The sequence below is a fragment of the Ovis aries genome, chromosome 8, assembly GCF_016772045.2.
Source record: "Ovis aries strain OAR_USU_Benz2616 breed Rambouillet chromosome 8, ARS-UI_Ramb_v3.0, whole genome shotgun sequence".
NCBI lineage: Eukaryota > Metazoa > Chordata > Mammalia > Artiodactyla > Bovidae > Ovis > Ovis aries.
The window spans coordinates 24,007,632-24,023,837 of NC_056061.1; the positions used below are offsets into that span (position 1 = coordinate 24,007,632).

Consider the following 16,206-nt stretch of genomic DNA (forward strand, 5'->3'; position numbering starts at 1 on the left):
AATAAGGAAGGAAGACTCTACTTCAACTTTTTAACTTGAAAATTTTCAAATCTACATAAAAGTTGAAATATTGGTAAAATAAACGTGGTATAATTTCCCCTGGGTTTATCAATTTTAATATTACTCAATTGTTAAATAATTACTACTAATACCTGTTGTATGCATGCCATTTTTTGTTGAACCGTCTGCAAGTGATGGTGAAGACATTATAATCCTTTTTGCCCTTAAATACTTCAGCATGTATCTCTTAAGCATAGGAACATTTTCCTACATGACCGCACTATATCACACCTAGGAAATTTAATATAAAGAGGTCTTCCACTATTTTGTTCATTCCCATCCCTCCAGTAAAGACAAGTCATTAAGAATTCTTGTCAGCCTCAGTGTTAGTTTCAATTCAGAGACAGAAGTTCTCTGGGAGAGAGGGCTTGGTTCTTAGAAGTCAGAACTCAGTCAGTTGTTAACAGTAGGAACTAGCAGAACAGAGATCCAATTCCTAACATATTTATGCATATGTCTCTAATGCTATACTTTATTCAGACTAGTTTTGCCTTTCCTTAGCATATCTTTACTTATCATATTCACTTATATCTCCCTCTTTCATTCCTGATTCTAAGATCTTGCTTTTTCCACCTGTGGGAATTACCATACCCTCAGGTTTTACCTTGTCAGTGGACTTCCTGGAAGACATCAGCTAACACCTGTCAGCCTTCTCTGAATTGTTGTTGTATACCTTATATGCAAGGAGATCCAACCAGTCCATTCTGAAGGAGATCTGCCCTGGGTGTTCTTTGGAAGGAATGATGCTGAAGCTGAAACTCCAGTACTTTGGCCACCTCATGAGAAGAGTTGACTCATTGGAAAAGACTCTGATGCTGGGGGGGATTGGGGGCAGGAGGAGAAGGGGACAACAGAGGATGAGATGGCTTGATGGCATCATTAATGACTCGATGGACGTGAGTCTGAGTGAACTCTGGGAGTTGGTGATGGACAGGGAGGCCTGGCCTGCTGCAATTCAAGGGGTTACAAAGAGTCGGACATGACTGAGTGATTGAACTGAACTGAACTGAGCTGAACCTTGTATGCATTAATTTATTGAGCATTGTCTTACCTTGTTGTTCTCGAATTGTTTTATAGGATTTTTATGAGCCAAGATTTAGGCTCCATAAGGGCAAGGTCTTTGAGAACATAATAGATGCTTGAAAAATATGTGTTAATTGATAGTTTTATTTTCAGCTGTGTATGTCTTTGACTAACAATGGCATTGAACTGACTCAGCATCTTGAAGCTCAGTAGCATCCAGCCTTTGTCACCAAAAAGTGTTTTTGTAACTAACACATTTACCATCAATTACACTCACAGTTGCTTTGTATTATTGGCTTTTCTTTGTCAAAGGATATATAGATCCATCATTTGAATCAAGATCAGTAGGGGCATCTCCATTTAGGCAGAGGTTTTAAAGCCAGCTGGATGTCAGTTGCCAGGACATTGTTCAGACTGCTGTGTGGCCAGAATGATGCAGATGTTTAAGTAACTGAAATAGCTGCAGTACCACATAGTTTGCTTTGCCATTTCAACTGTATTATTGTTTGACTTTTAGAAAAAGCAGTTGTGTGCATCTCCCACTACTTTCTTTCTGAAATCCATATTATTTAAAGTATGAATTGATATTTTAATGGATGTGTTGGATCTGTTAACAGACGTGATAACTGTTGACTTAAAACAAATGGTCACAACCTAAAAGTTGAGTTATGTTTTATTTAGCGGTAATTTTTAGGACTTCAGGGCTAGAAGACAGCATCTCAAGCAACCCTAAGAGAACTGCACTGAGGAAGCAAGGGGAGGAGTCAGATTATATAGAAGTTTGTAACAAAGGGCACAGAGAAGGCAATGGCACCCCACTCCAGTACTCTTGCCTGGAAAATCCCATGGATGGAGGAGCCTGGTAGGCTGCAGTCCATGAGGTCGCTAAGAGTTGGACACGACTGAGTGACTTCACTTTCACTTTTCACTTTCATGCATTGGAGAAGGAAATGGCAACCCATTCCAGTGTTCTTGCCTGGAGAATCCCAGGGACAGAGGAGCCTGGTAGGAGGCCGTCTATGGGGTCGCACAGAATCGGACATGACTGAAGCGACTTAGCAGCAGCAGCAGCAACAAAGGGCAAGTAGTCTGAACATTAAAAGTATTTTCTTGAATTAAAGAAAACTAGATATCTCAAATTAAGGAATTTAGTGCTTTTCTATGTATGGGATGATGCAAGAGTCTGGGCTCCCTGAAATCATCCCTTTCATATGCATCTCAGCTATCTGGGGCCAATACCCTCCATTTTTCCTCACTGCTTACTGTAGGGAGTGGCTGCAGCCTGATGGCTGCTGGATTGCAGGTATAAGGTATTGCCCTTCCTGGTTGCCCTCAGGGCTCAGTGATTCACATTTGAGGGCCAGAATCACTGATAAATGTGACATCCTTATTTACTGATATGGCAGGAATACTCCATTTCTCATAGATTTCCTAAAATTGTAGAGTTTAATTATTTCTTCACATTTTTAATAATCTTATTTCCTCTTTTATGGAAACTCAAATAATTTTAGATTATTTGTATTTTTTTTCTAAAATGCCAAGTAATCTTTCAATCTCTCCATATAAGACTATTTGTATAGTCGTAAAATGACTCCATTTTGGCTATGTAATTTTAGTTTAGGTAAGGAAAGGAGGTTCTGTTTAACTTAGTATATTTTTAAGTGTGCTCTTGACCAGAGTTTGTTGTTATTCTCCACGTTCTGATGCTCCAAGTTTTTCTCCAAGTTTGATTGGTGTATTTCCAGATTTCACAAATAAATCAGTTCTCTGGAACTGAGTCTGCTCTTTGTAGCAGTTTTCAGGGATGCTTGTCCTGGTCTCCCCATCCCAGTGCTGTGGCAGATGGATGTTTGGGTCACCAGGTGACTGCCCTGGGGCCATAACCTCCTTGCTGAAAACCTTCCCCCTCTCTTGTATTATGAATTGAGGAAGTCTGCTCTGTTCTGTACACATGCACTTGATGTTTAAACATAAAAATGGCATTTTAGCGTTTTCCATACACCCACCTAAACTCAAATTCCACTGAATTTAGTAGAAGCAAAGTAAAACAAATACTATGGTTTGAAGCCGGTCTAGTTCATTAATTTGTCTTCTGTGACGGTCTCAATAATCAGTTTGACTGAAATGTTCATGGGTCAACTAGTTTTGAGGACATACTTCTATAGAACTTCATTGTAATAAGTTTAGAAAGGTAAACTAAAGTGGCTCAGTCTGTTATAATATGATGCTTTCTCATCACTTACCATTATTTATATTTATCTACTTTAAGCTGCATTTAGATGCCATCTCAATTTGTTTTAATATTTGATAACTTGTAAAACTGTGTTTTGGAATGGACACAATTGTTAGTCAGGTAAATATCAAACTTGTTTCCTTCTGAATCTTCACCCTGTGTGACTTCATTTTTACTTTGATGCTGATGCTGGGGAGTGATAAAGATCCATTTACATACCTCTTTGGGAACCTGAGCTTTCATGCTGAAAGCTGTTCCTATAACGCTTAAATACATACATTGTGATAAGTAATTTATATGATGTGAGCAGCTTGGCTTTTAAAAATTCCTTGAAATGTTTTGGTATTGAATTTAGACTTGAATAATACATATTGGGTAGAAGGAAAACAGAAATAAGGTTTAAAATAATGAAGATTCACTGAACATCTGTACTTTAATACAAGGTAAAATAACAGAAGAAAGTTAATATTTTATTTTTTGAAGATTATTTGAAAATTGTTTATTTCCTATTTCTCTTACTCACCTTTGCATTTTCTGGCCTTTTTCAAGTCACATTGGATAAGTCATCTTTTTTTCTTTTTTTTTTTTCATATATTTCTTAAAACAAACTACTTTGTATGAGTATCTAACTAAGGATTGAAACATGGACATTCTTACAGTACCAAAATAATTTATTTTCTTCTCTCTCTTTTGCCTCCCTGCCTCAAATGCCTGGAAAGATAGTTTAAACTTTCTTTGAACTAGATTCTGAAGAATGTTTCTGGTTTTGGCTTTTAATCAGAACCATTTACCATAGCATGATTCTTTATATTTATCTTAAATTATTTTACTCTAGTTTCAGAGAAAATAAATTTAAGGGGGCTAAAATCTCTCATTGTCTCTCATCAAGCAAAAACCTTCTAAATTCTAATTTGAGTTTTCAGAATACATTCTCTTTTTTCTAAGTAGCTGTGGGTTTCTGTTACTTCCATACATTTTCACCTTTATTTCACTAATTTTGGGTTTTTCTTACTCAGCACTCCTCGACCTATACAAAAAATCTATCCATATTGTCTTCTTCATCCTTTTACTCCTCCTCATCTGAATCACTTCTTATCAAGACCTGCATACTAGACAGGATTTTAGGCCCTCCCTATGTGGCATGTTCTATACTTACAACAGCCTACAAGATTTTACAGACAAGGAAACAGAGTTGAGACTGTGCGGTAGGCTGAATAGTGACCCCGAAGATGGCCACATGTCTCTGGAACTGTGAATATGTTATCTTTTGTGGTAAAAAGGACTTTACAGATGTGATTAAGGTTCAGAAATTGAGATGGAGCGATTATCTAGGATTATCTGGGTGAATCCAATCTAATTACATGAGTTCTTAAATACAGAGAACATTTCCTGGCTGGATTAGACAGAATTGTGGTGGAGAGGGAAGTCTGCTGGCTTTGAAGATGAAGGGAATGGGCCATGAGAAAAAAATACAGGTAATTTCTAGAAGCTGGGAAAGGTGAAAAACCAATTTTCCTTAGGGCTTCCAGAAGGAACACAGCCCTTCCCACATGCTTGTTTCAGCTCACTGAGTTTTTTTAGTTCATGTCAAACTTCTGCCTCCAGAACTAGAAGATGATATAAGATGATACTAAATTTGTGCTAATCTGTTATGGCAGCAATAGAAAATGGATACAGATAGGTTAAGTCACTTGTTTATGGTCACACAACTCTTTTTGGGGGTATACTATTTATTAATATTTAAATTTTGCCATTAAGCAATGAGCTCAAGTATATGCTGGCCATATGTTCAGATTTTTAAAATAAAGATAAATGGACAGACAGCTTAAAGGGTGCACTGTATTTAACATTACACAATATATTTGGCAATTATAGAAAATCTAGGGGGTTTTTATACACTTTGTAGCACAAGTGTAGGAATGAGCCCTGCAACTTGAGAAAAAGACCTTATTCACGACTGAACAGAGGTCCTTGGTTGCTGACAGAATCTCCTCTTGATTTCAGACTTGAGACAAACTGAGGGGTCTGGCAGTATACAAAAACCACTGAATTCAACTCAAACAATAACAGGACTGGTAAGGGCTAGTTCAGATTATGGGGGACAATCTGAAGGGAGCAGGGTTAACTGGAGCTCAATTCAGGATCCGTAGATTAGAGCGGCAGTAGATTAGAACAGAATGGTGGTTGCAATCCTCTAAACAAGTTCCTAAATCCCAAACAGTGTGATCACACAAGTTTTTGAGTTGGAGCCAAAACATCCTTGCTCATTGATGTATGTGTCCTTCCTCCATGGCATACTGCTGTTAGTAGGCAGAGCAGAGAACAGTTGTTTTTCTCAGCACATCAAATATAAGCAAATCTTCTTCCATCATGCTTCTTTCCAGACTCTGGGCTGCTAATTCATCTGTGCTCTTCAATATCTAGCACAGTGTACACTTCTTAATAGAACCCAGGCTATGAATGATAGTATAAAAATTCACACAATCTATGTGAATAACCTATAGTACTCTGTTAACCATGAGTTTAAAAAGCAAGAGATGCAAATTGAAAAGCATTAAGAGAACCTTTATCTCTTTTTTGCTATTTGCTAGAGTCGGACAAGACTGAGCGAGTTCACTTTCACTTTTCACTTTCATGCATTGGAGAAGGAAATGGCAACCCACTCCAGTGTTCTTGCCTGGAGAATCCCAGGGATGGGGGAGCCTGGTGGGCTGCCATCTCTGGGCTTGCACAGAGTCGGACATGGCTGAAGCGACTTAGCAGCAGCAGCAGCAGCAGCAAGAAAAAGGCCTTTGATTCAACATTGTTACAAGAAGAGGTACATTCCATTCTATTATAATACACTTGAGCTTAAAATTACAATTTCGTATCCAGTTTGTGTCACAAGTGGCAGCTAAATTTCATACCCCACATGATTTCGCCACTCTCCTTATTTAACTGTCTTTCTGTTGTTCTACATACAGAGGAAAAAAGTGATTTGTAAATATTGACTAGACAAAGGACACTTTAGAAAGGATTCCAGGAACTCCCTGTGCTTTTATTACCATTACACTGAAGATACCTTCTAAAAAGTTGAAGATTGTAGCTAAAAACATGCCTGCAGCTTGGACACCTTGAGAGGTTGTTGTGCTGCACATTAAAATTCAGGGCAGAAAATAGTGCTAGAGCAGTATAATGAAGAAAATTAGTTGACTGAAAAAATTTTATGTGGTAGCAAACATCTTGTTTTGTACAAATATTTATGAAATAAATTCTCTTCCTTTCTACTATGAGAATTCCTGAAAATTATGTTTGAAAGCTGAATAATAAGCTTTGAGGTAAAGGATTAACAAATTCATAACTGTTTTAAAGAAGGCAATGGCACCCCACTCTAGTACTCCTGCCTGGAAAATCCCATGGACAGAGGAGCCTGGTAGGCTGCAGTCCATGGGGTCGCTAGCAGTCGGATACGACTGAGCGACTTCACTTTCACTTTTCACTTTCATGCATTGGAGAAGGAAATGGCAACCCACTCCAGTGTTCTCGCCTGGAGAATCCCAGGGACGCGGGAGCCTGGTGGGCTGCCATCTATGGGGTTGCACAGAGTCAGACACTACTGAAGTGACTTCGCAGCAGGAGCAGCAACTGTCAACAGCTTTTCTTCTCTAAGAATAAATACTAGAATGGAATACTAAAGGAAATAATGAACTACTTATTTGTTTAAGAGTTCTTTTAAAATGGTGTATGTTCTATATCCATCAGTGATAATTAAAATAAGGCCAGTTCTGAATTTGAGAGAGGGCTTTACTGAATCCTCAAGATTTAATTTTTGTTGTATGATTCCATAACCACTTGCGGTAGGTACTGCCATCTTCCTTGGCCCTGACCTTGAGAACTGAGGTGATTTCCTTTAAATACAAAGGCATCTTCCTGTCAGCATGAAGCTTTAACAATAAAGAGGTATTAAAAACAATCAACCATCTTTTATTTTTTTAAATTTCTAGTTACAATAGTTCAGCAAACAAAGCCCATAGTCTAGGTCCTTCATATGCTGTGTGTGTTAGCCACTCAGTTGTGTCCAGCTGTTTGTGATCTCATGGACTGTAGCATGCCAGGCTCCTCAGTCCATGGGATTTCCCAGGCAAGAATACTGGAATGGGTTGCCATTTCCTTCTCCAGGGAATCTTCCTGACCCAGGGATCAAACCCACGTCTCCTGCATTGCAGGCAGATTGTTTACCATATGAGCTACCAGGGAAGTTGCTCACTTTTTATAATTTACAAAATTGATACATGAACCATGATGCCAAGCAAGAGACTGGCCATGGTGTTCCAAGTGGGAATGGGGTAGCAGTAATAATGATGATCATCTCCTCTTGGTTTTGACAACTTTAGAAGTTGTCAGAGGTTTGCAGAAGTTTGTTAAAACTTCTGTCAAAAGTGGCGAAAGTTTCTCCTTGAGATTAACCTGTGGATTCTTTAAGATGTAGAGTCTTGGGCTCTTTGGAATTCAACATTTTATAGCTGGAGCAAAGAGGAAATAAAGGAACATAGAAATAAATACCTAGTTTAGTCCAAGGGTGCCTTTTTCCCCAGGTAACTCTGAGTAAATTTATTTACCATATAGAAATGCCTCTTGCCATTATACATTTTAATTTGAGGATAATTATTATTTATTTGAATATCAATTTCTCAATATCTTCTTTCCTATGTAAGGTTGACATTTGTGTGTCTTTGCTTTCTTTCAATCTATGATAAGCTTCAGTAAATACAGTAGTGTATACCCGGAGATAAAGGTATTCTATTTCTAGGCATTTGAATGGCAGCAACTTCCTATTTTAAAACAAAAGAGCTGACTCTTTTTCAAATGCCCCATGATGCCAGTGCTACTGATCTCCCATTGCCCTGACTTTTTGATGCCTAGGTTGGGTAAGCAAATCCAGTGAAGCGTCTATGCAGGCTGGCCAACATGTCTCTGCTACTGCTCCCTTCATAGTTATTAAATTGGAAGAATCTTAGTGTGTAGATCTGTTGTTTATGTTGCTTTGTATCCATTCTTCCTTCTTCTGTTAGCCACATCCAGATTATTTTAGGGAGAGGTCACTATTGCCCCAGAACATGTTATTCAGATAGAGGTGATTTTACTCCTTGGTATCAAGGTGAGTTGGGTCTGTGTCTCAGATCTGACCATCCTGTGTGGTTTATCTGCTTGGCTATGGTGATTTCTCCAAGGATGGGCATGAAATCCAAGATACTCAGTATGTCTACGGGGTCTGTAGGTCATTTACTGATACTATTGGGAATGAGACATCCATTCTGCTGGTTGCTAAGCTAGCATAGAATCTGAATACCACAAAGGTGCACATGTATCCTCAGTCACTCAGTGACTCTTTGCAACCTCATGGACTGTAGCCCACCAGACTTTTCTGTCCATGGAATTGTCCAGGCGTGAATACTGGAGTGGCTTGCCATTTCCTGCTCCAGGGGAATCTTCCCAACCCAGGAATCAAAGCTGCATCTCTGCATTGGCAGGCAGGCAGATTTTTTTTTTTTTTTTTTTTTACCACTGTGCCACCTGGGAGTCCCCACCACAAAGGTGAGCCTGCTGTAAATTAAAGCCCTGAGTCAGTTGGGGCTGAGGATGGAGACACATTTCTAGTGAAACTGTTAGAGAATGTGGATCCAGCTGCAACTTTTCCCTGAATTATGTGAACCAAAAATTCTTTCTTCCTTTTATCTCTTGGTGTTCCATTTCCCTCGCTTGGAACTGAGCCAAGTCCTAATTTGATTATGATAAGGGTAATGAATCACATTCTTGTTGTATTCCAAGGAGCCCATGTGTGTTAGTTGCTCAGTCATGTCCAACTCTTTGTGACCCCATGGACTATAGACCACCAGGCTCCTCTGTCTAGATTCTTCAGGCAAGAATGAGGGAGTGGGTAAACATTCCCTTCTCCAGGGGATCTTCCTGATCCAGGGATCGAACCCAGGTCTCCTGCATTGCAGACAGATTTTTTTTAATCTGAGCCACCAGAGAAGCAGTCAAGGATCCCCAAGTGAATCAGGAATCAAATGACTACCTTATTCAGTACAAGAAATAGACTCTGCTATGGTGTCTGCAATATTGTATTTTTTTGTGCCCACAACAGATACTGCTAATGAATCAATACGGTAAACTCTGAGTGCTATATGGGGCAGCATAATTGTAGTCCAAGAAGGTAGAACAGCATAAAAATGGTTTAGTTATATTCTTATATTCTGTGATCAGAAAAAAGAGATACAATGTGGGCACCTGTGGGTGCTTCCAAGAATCACGAAGGTGCCACTTGCTTGCACCGAGTGGTAGATACCATCTGATCTCAGGGGTCATGGAAGACCCTAGAGTTTGCTCCCAAATCATGTTCAGCTTCTACTTGGCACTCTCTGACTCCTGAAATTTTCCATCAGTGCTTTAGTGTTTGTCTTGGTGGTTGTCTATAATATATGCATAAAACATTTATGAGAAACTTATTATAGTGGCTTCCTTTGGGGAAAAGGTCTGGAGAAAATAGAACAGTTGACTCTTACTTTTTATTTTATCATTTCTTCACAGTTGGACTTTTAAACTGTGCTTAAAATTGAAACATAAAGGGTTTAATTTTCTGACTTTATACTCAAGTTGTTTTATTTTTAAAAAGGCAAGTGGATAACCTGTTTATTTGTTAATCTTTGCATTAAAAAAGCATAATAAGTATCATAGTACGTGCTCATTCATTGAAACAATGTTTGAGCCTCTACTTTGTACTGAGCTCTGTTCTAAGTCATAGGCACAGCCATGAGCCTAGTGGACAGTCTCTGCCTTCATGAAGCTTCCATTTCAGTGTCCAGAGCTTTTCTAAGAATGTCACTTGAATTTGCTCATTTGCTTTTATCACAGTGCTGGGATAATGATTTTATTTTACAGAGGAGGAGGCTATAAATGTAGAGGTGTTAATTCCTTTGCCCCAGGTCACACAGTAATGAGTGGAGGAGGTGGAATTTGACTAGAGGCAGTCTGACTTCAGTGTCTGCAGATGACATTGGGACAAACAAATGCCTCCCAGAATCTGGGAGCAACTCTACGGTTCAGTTCAGTTCAGTTCAGTCTCTCAGTCATGTCCAACTCTTTGCAACCCCATGAATCGCAGCACACCAGGCCTCCTTGTCTATCACCAACTCCCGGAGTTCACTCAGACTCACGTCCATCAAGTCAGTGATGCCGTCCAGCCATCTCATCCTCTGTTGTCCCCTTCTCCTCCTGCCCCCAACCCCTCCCAGCATCAGAGTCTTTTCCAATGAGTCAACTCTTCGCATGAGGTGGCCAAAGTACTGGAGTTTCAGCTTTAGCATCATTCCTTCCAAAGAAATCCCAGGGCTGATCTCCTTCAGAATGGACTGGTTGGATCTCCTCGCAGTCCAAGGGATTCTCAAGAGTCTTCTCCAACACCACACTTCAAAAGCATCAATTCTTCGGTGCTCAGCTTCCTTCACAGTCCAACTCTCACATCCATACATGACCACTGGAAAAACCATAGCCTTGACTAGACGGACCTTAGTCAGCAAAGTAATGTCTCTGCTTTTGAATATACTATCTAGGTTGGTCATAACTTTTCTTCCAAGGAGTAAGCGTCTTTTAATTTCATGGCTGCAGTCACCATCTGCAGTGATTTTGGAGCCCCAAAAAATAAAGTCTGACAGTGTTTCCACTGTTTCCCTATCTATTTCCCATGAAGTGGTGGGACTGGATGCCATGATCTTCGTTTTCTAAATGTTGAGCTTTAAGCCAACTTTTTCACTCTCCTCTTTCACTTTCATCAAGAGGCTTTTTAGTTCCTTTTCACTTTCTGCCATAAGGGTGGTATCATTTGCATATCTGAGGTTATTGATATTTCTCCCAGCAATCTTGATTCCAGCTTGTGCTTCTTCCAGGCCAGCGTTTCTCATGATGTACTCTGCATATAAGTTAAATAAGCAGGGTGACAATATACAGCCCTGATGTACTCCTTTTCCTATTTGGAACCAGTCTGTTGTTCCATGTCCAGTTCTAACTGTTGGTTCCTGACCTGCATATAGACCTGAATCAAAACCCTTATGATTATACAGTGGAAGTGAGAAATAGATTTAAGGGCCAGATCTAATAGATAAAGTGCCTGATGAACTATGGACTGAGGTTCGTGACATTGTACAGGAGACAGGGATCAAGACCATCTTCATGGAAAAGAAATGCAAAAAAGAAAAATGGCTGTCTAGGGAGGCCTTACAAATAGCTGTGAAAAGAAGAGAACCTAAAAGCAAAGGAGAAAAGGAAAGACATAAGTATCTGAATGCAGAGTTCCAAAGAATAGCAAGAAGAGATAAGAAAGCCTTCCTCAGCGATCATTGCAAAGAAATAGAGGAAAACAACAGAATGGGAAAGACTAGAGATCTCTTCAAGAAAATTAGAGATACCAGGGGAACATTTCATGCAAAGATGGGCTTGATAAAGGATAGAAATGGTATGGACCTAACAGAAGCAGAAGATATTAAGAAGAGGTGGCAAGAATACACAGAAGAACTGTACAAAAAATAGCTTCATGACCAAGATAATCATGATGGTGTGATCACTCACCTAGAGCCAGACATCTTGGAATGTGAAGTCAAGTGGGCCTAGAAAGTGTCATTACGAACAAAGCTAGTGGAGGTGATGGAATTCCAGTAGAACTATTTCAAATCCTGAAAGGTGATGCTGTGAAAGTGCTGCACTCAATATGCCAACAAATTTGGAAAACTCAGCAGTGGCCACAGGACTGGAAAAGGTCAGTTTTCATTCCAACCCCAAAGAAAGGCAATGTCAAAGAATGTTCAAACTACCACACAATTGTACTCATCTCACACGCTAGTAAAGTAATGCTCAAAATTCTCCAAGCCAGGCTTCAGGAATACGTGAACCATGAACTTCCAGATGTTCAAGCTGGTTTTAGAAAAGGCAGAGGAACCAGAGATCAAATTGCCAACATCCACTGGATCATCGAAAAAGCAAGAAAGTTCCAGAAGAACATCTATTTCTGCTTTATTGATTATGCCAAAGCCTTTGACTGTGTGGATCCCAATAAACTGTGGAAAATTCTGAAAGAGATGGGAATACCAGAGCACCTGACCTGCCTCTTGAGAAACCTATATGCAGGTCAGGAAGCAATAGTTAGAACTGGACATGGAACAACAGACTGGTTCCAAACAGACAGTTAATACCTGTTAATGCATAAATATCATTGGGAAAAGCATACTTAAAGCTGTTATTCAATCTTTTCAGTTCAGCCAAAAGATGAGAGCAGGTTTTTCTAGAGCACAGAAAGTAAACAGCAAGTGGACTGAAATTAGAGTGGTGGTGACCAGAGGAAGAGGAGCAAGAGGAAAAAGAAGTGGGAGAGGAAGAGGAGGAGGAAAGGAAAGAAGGGGAGCAGGAGAGGGAAAGGGGGAGGAGGTGGGTGGGGAAGTAGCCACTTACTGCAGGGAATGGTGACATCCCGTTAGTGGCATAGCACATGTTTGGGGTCTGGTACCCTGAGTATTGGCACTTAACACATTATATCATTTAATCCCCACCACTGCTCTGTCTGGCACCAAAGCTTATAGCTCATATCCTTCCAGTTTACTTCCAGCCCCAGCCCTGTGTTGTCTGGACTCATTTCTGGGGAGAACCAACTTAGCAGACCTCAAAATGAGGATCTGAAGATTCAGAGCCATGACGTCCAAAGAGTGGCATTGCCGAGCCAGCCTTCTCTGGGAAGAGCAGCCCACAGAAAGGATGTTTTCTGGGGTTCCCTGGTGGTCCAGTGGTTGGGAGTCCACCTTGAAATGCGGGGGACACCAGTTCAGTCCCCGGTCTGGAAAGATCCCACACACTGCTGGGCAACTAAGCCCATGAGCAACTACTGAGTCTGTGTGCTGCAAGTCCTGAAGCCCAGGCTGTGCAACAAGAGAGGTCACCTCAATGGGACGCCCATGCACCGCACTAGAGAAAGCCCACACACAGCAATGAAGACCAGGGCAGCTGAAAGTAAAATAAATAAAAATTCAAAAAATAAATAAACAAACTAGGATCTAGGACTTCCCTGGTGGTCCAGTGGCTTTTCGTTTTTTTTTTTTTTTTTTTAAGATGTTTCCTGATGAAACATTGGTATTATTTGGTGGTGATGTTTTTGGGTATAAAGTTGTGGTGAGCTGCTAGCTGGATTCAGTCTTTTCTCAATGATTATAGCAAAGAATTTGGTCTGTTGGCTGGGAAAGTAGCTCCTAACCAGAGCCTGATGTGGGGGATGGGAGGGAAGAGGAGGACTCACAGGAACCAGGCTTCCTGGACATGCTCAATCCCTAGAAGCTGAGAGTGCAGTTTGTTTGTTCCTGGCTTAATGGTTGTGAATTTATTTGTGATAGTATGACTGTATGTGAGAGAAAATGCCCATGTAGGGTGTTTGTGTGTGTGTTTGGCTGTCTGTGTTCTTTTTAATCAGAGGCTCACTACAGTGAGTCTGGAAACAGATCATTTGAGGGCCCTCAGCAGCCACAAGAGAGAGCTTGGAAGGAGCTCCTCCCCGATCTCTCAGTAGGACTGCTGGCTTCCCAAGAGCAAGTGATCCAACACAGAAGAGACAGCCCCCAAGACAGAAGTGACAGACATTTTTTAAAACTTTTATTTTTATATTAGAGTGTAGTTGATTAAAAAGCAAAGACGTTACTTTGCTGACAAAGTGTCTAGTCAAAGCTATGGTTTTTCTAGTAGTCAGGGATGGATATGAGAGTTGGAACATAGAGAAGGCTGAGCGCCAAAGAACTGATGCTTTCAAAATGTGGTGTTGGGGAAGATTCTTGTGAGTCCTAGGACTACATGGAGATCAAACCAGTCATTCCTAAAGGAATTCAACCCTGAATATTCATTGGAAGGACTGATGCTGAAGCTCCAATACTTTGGCCAACTGATGTGAAGAGTGACTTATTGAAAAAGCCCCTGATGCTGGGAAAGATTGAGGGTGGGAGAAGTGTATGGTGGAGGATGATATGGTTAGATAGTATCACTGACTCAATGGACATTAATCTGATCAAACTCTAGTTTGAGTGACCAAACAATAGTTGATTAACAAAGTTAATCAATTAATTTCATGTGCACAGCAAAGTGATACAGTTATATATATATATATATATATATACCTATACTTTTTCAAATTATTTTCCCATTTATGTTGTTACATAATATTGAGCAGAGATCCCTGTGCTATACAGTAGATCCTTGTTGGTTTTCCATTTTGAATATAGCAGTGTCAATTCCACACTCCTTAAAAGATGCTTGCTCCTTGGAAGAAAAGCTATGACCAATCTACACAGCATATTAAAAAGCAGAGACATTACTTGACCAACAAAGACCCATCTAGTCAAAGCTATGGTTTTTCCAATAGTCACATATGGATGTGAGAACCAATAGTCACATATGGATGTGAGAGTCAGACTATAAAGAGAGCTGAAAAGGCTGAGTGCCAAAGAACTGATGCTTTTGAACTGTGGTGTTGGAGAAGACTCCTGAGAGTCCCTTGGACGGCAAGGAGATCAAACCAGTCAATCATACAGGAAATCAGTCCTGAATATTCATTGGAAGGACTGATGCTGAAGCTGAAACTCCAATACTTTGGCCACCTGATGTGCAGAACTGACTCATTGGAAAAGACCCTGATACTGGGAAAGACTGAAGGCAGGAGGAGAAGGGGATGACAGAGGATGAGATGGTTGGATGGCATCACCAACTCGATGGATATGAAGTTGAGTAAGTCCCGGGAGTTGGTGATAGACAGGGAAGCTTGGCGTGCTACAGTCCATGGGGTCACAAAGAGTTGGACATGACTGAGCGACTGAACTGAACTGAACTTACCTCTCCCTGCCACCCTTCCCTCCAGTAACCATAAGTTCATTTTCTAAGTCTGTGAGTTGTGACAGTCATTTTGTAATCTGATCTTGGAAGTGACATCCTATTACTCCTGCTATATTCTGTTTGTTAGAAGCAAGTCACTAGGTCCCATGCATTCAGGGGTACAACTGCATAAGGGCTGACTAGCAGGATGGAGGCCATCTTAAAGGGCCCCTCCCAGGCCCGTCACAGAAATCTTCTATCTATGAGTATTCTTGGTCACCAAATCCAAACATACGTTTAATAGTGGTTCACACAAGTGAATAGTCGATGAGATCAAAGAATGCTGTTAGTAATTTAAAGCAAAGCTAACTTGTACTGAGAAGAAAACATGAACCAAAGGGAGGTATATGGGAGAGATGCAACTTCTGAGAAATTTACTTCTGAGAACACTGAAGACAACTGAGCCAGTTCAATTATATCACCATTTATTAAGACCTCTGTGTCATATATGCTCTGCTCTGTGTGAAGTCGACTTCATATTTCCCTTCACACAAAAAAGTGCATTGCCTATTTAGGAAGGCAAGACAAACAGAAAACAGAACAACAGTAGGAGAGTTTGCATTAACTTGAAGCATGTAGAATGGTATGGAGAGAACCAGGTCCGCAGACACTTTCTGTAAGAGCAAGCTGCAGGGTGTGTATTTCAGGCTGCGTGGGCCACATATGGTCTTTGTTGCATCTCTTTCTTTTTTTGTACATGATTTTAAAAATGTAAAAACCATTCTTGAGCTTAGCCCTGTAGGCAGTGAGGCATCACTAGGTTTTTGAATAAGGTTGTTACTGACTTGATGCATGCTGCAGTCCATGGGATCACAAACAGTCAGACACGACTGATCGACTGAACTGAACTGAACTTATCCCTAATTCCTAATTGTTTTAGGAATCGTAATCTGGGGCAGTGAAAAGGGAGGGTTGCTAAGTTGTTGAAATGTAGTATCCTTGGGCATTGGGTGGGTGGG

General features: G+C 40.4%; 1 long non-coding RNA gene across 1 annotated transcript in view; it reads right to left on the bottom strand.

The window, feature by feature from the left end:
- The window catches only part of LOC121820161 (uncharacterized), a 68,694-nt gene that overhangs the window by 5,963 nt on the left and 46,525 nt on the right, over window positions 1-16,206 (bottom strand). The window lies entirely within an intron of this gene.